The sequence below is a fragment of the Ptychodera flava genome, chromosome 21 (assembly GCF_041260155.1).
Source record: "Ptychodera flava strain L36383 chromosome 21, AS_Pfla_20210202, whole genome shotgun sequence".
In the NCBI taxonomy this organism is placed as follows: Eukaryota; Metazoa; Hemichordata; class Enteropneusta; family Ptychoderidae; genus Ptychodera; species Ptychodera flava.
Genome location: NC_091948.1, coordinates 14469447 through 14472010, shown reverse-complemented (window position 1 = coordinate 14472010; position 2564 = coordinate 14469447).

Sequence of the window (2564 nt, the reverse complement as noted above, 5' to 3'; positions counted from 1 at the left end):
CCCTAAAAGACCAAATCAAACTGTCGTAAGAAAACATCATTAGAAGTTTCTAAATAAAGACGTAGGAGGAAAAAAATGAATTGCAAGTGTGTTTTATTCTTACCCCCCAAGTGGTCCCTCCTCTTTGGTTGATGGTGAGGCAGCAGCCAGTGATTATCATCCACCCAGTATCAGTATCCATGTCTTAACCACACAGCAATAGAATTGCCCTTTCATATTGTTCATGACTGTACAGAACCTCAGTGTCAATTAACTGTGACATCATTACAGTAGGTGTACACTTGTACAATCTCTTGATGAGGTCAGCGATTTTCAACAGCTTTGCATTTCATAATTTTGATTGACATATGATTTCTTCCCTTTGCATTTCATAATTTGATTGACATATGATTATTTCCCTTTCCAGTCAATACCAAAATTGCTGTGGACTGTACCATTTTACCAAGCCATTTGTTTAAAAGTTAGTCACAGTTTCATCCCCAACATCAGGCACACCATTTAACCCTGGCAAAACTAAAAATTAAGTGATAGTAAAACCATATTGCATTCACTATAATAGTGTGGTCCAGGAAAAAGTTAAAACTTTTATTCTGAACAGACAAGTGATGTGTAGTGTAAATATGAAATTGAATAAGAATGTTTATCATTAAAGGGTATGAAATGAAAATGAAAATCTCATTCATTGTTACATCTTTGTATGACATAAAAAAATGATTTTGAAAATAATGTGACTGATAAGGCAATTTATCAAGATTGACTTGACCTGAGTACAAAATTTGATAAAAGTAGACAAAACACAGACTAGGGCATCTATGGTTGGCAAATTAAAATCTAGTTGGCATATTTCACACCTCTGTAAGGAAAGTGCATGGTCTCAAAAAATGCCATGATATCTGATTTTTTTCCTGAAATGTTCAAATTTTGACTTTAATTAGTTCTTAGAGCATGTAGTCTGTCCAAGTAGATGCAGTTGTCAATTATTGTTCTGTTCATAAGCTGGCCATCCTGTACAATATATATTGGTACATCTTATACTTTTGTACATTGTTCTACCATTTTATAAATGTGAGTGTTGTGTGTATCTGTGTGTGTGTGTGTGTGTGTGTGTGTGTGTGTGTGTGTGTGTATGTATGTGTATATATATGTATGTATGTGTGTATGTGTGTGGGTATAGTAGTATAAAGTTGTGTGTTCATTAAATGTTGTTGTCTGTGATGAAAATTACCAGTGTACAGTGATTTTCCATGAATTTGTTTTAGATGTTTATATCATTGTTTTAACATATGTAGCTTTAGACCAAACGTGTATTTAATTTAAAGTATGCATATGATAGGGTAGAGTAATGTAAAACCAGATGCATAAAAGTTTTGGAAGCCAAAGGGGCATATTTTTGATGTTGTACCCCTATTGATTTGTGCGTGTGCTTATCTAATGCACATGTTATATGTTATTCTATATGTAGGTCTTTGTGATTTATTTGTCATACTTTTAGCAATATTGACTTGATGCAGTTCATGTAACATAAAGTTTGTATACAATGGAACAGTTTGTTTTGAATTCAAAGAGGTGCAATGCCTGATGTTTTTGAAAATCACAAACATTGTCCAAGCATTCTTATCCTATCATCTAGTGTTTATCAATTTTAAGCCTTTATAATACAATATGGTCTTGTTGATTTACAACCTCTACACTTTCATTAAAAATTGCTTAAAAATTTCCCTGGAAAAGGTTTATCACTTGAATGTTTGAGAGTGCATACTTGATCTGTTTTTCACCCACGTTTTACCACTCATAGGTTCAACCATCATCCATTAAAAACAGTTGGGCATACTTCGAAGGGCAAATACAAACAATCAGAGCTTTCTGATGAAGTTAAAGATAACATTCTCCATTGATCAGCAGTTTTCATTCACTTATATTGTAATTTTTCTCATCATACCTCAGACATCAATGAGTGTGCTCTAATCCGAACATTTGTTTGAATGGTGTGTGTGAAGACATGAATGGCAACTACAAATGTAGCTGTCACGATGGGTACCAAGTGGATAGTACTGGCAAACAGTGTCTTGGTAAGAATCTTTTCTATTTATTATTGGTGTTCCCGTAGAAATATGAAAGGGAGATTCATAATGTTCTGGGCATATGGTGCTCCTGGCAACTGTGTGAAACCTGATGAAAACACAAATTCAGTCAAGGTATCAGATCAGTCGTATGGATAGTCAGATAACGTTAACCTACGATGCTTTCCTACCATCTATTATTGCATGTTTTCAAACTTCATACCATATTAAAGGAGAAAAAAGCCAAAATCATAGCGAAAAAGAAGGAGAATAGTAGTGACTTTTAAATTCGTAATTAGCAATTTAACTGCAGAATGTGAAGTGATAGGGTGTACTAGGCAAAGTATGGAGTTACTCAGAAAGTAATAGCAGTATTTAAATGAAATAATTATCACCACACTAATAATATTTTGCTCGTATTTTCCCAGATGTCAATGAGTGTGCTGTTAACCGTCTCCTCTGTGCTGATGGCGTTTGTCGTAACTCTCCGGGTAGCTACACTGT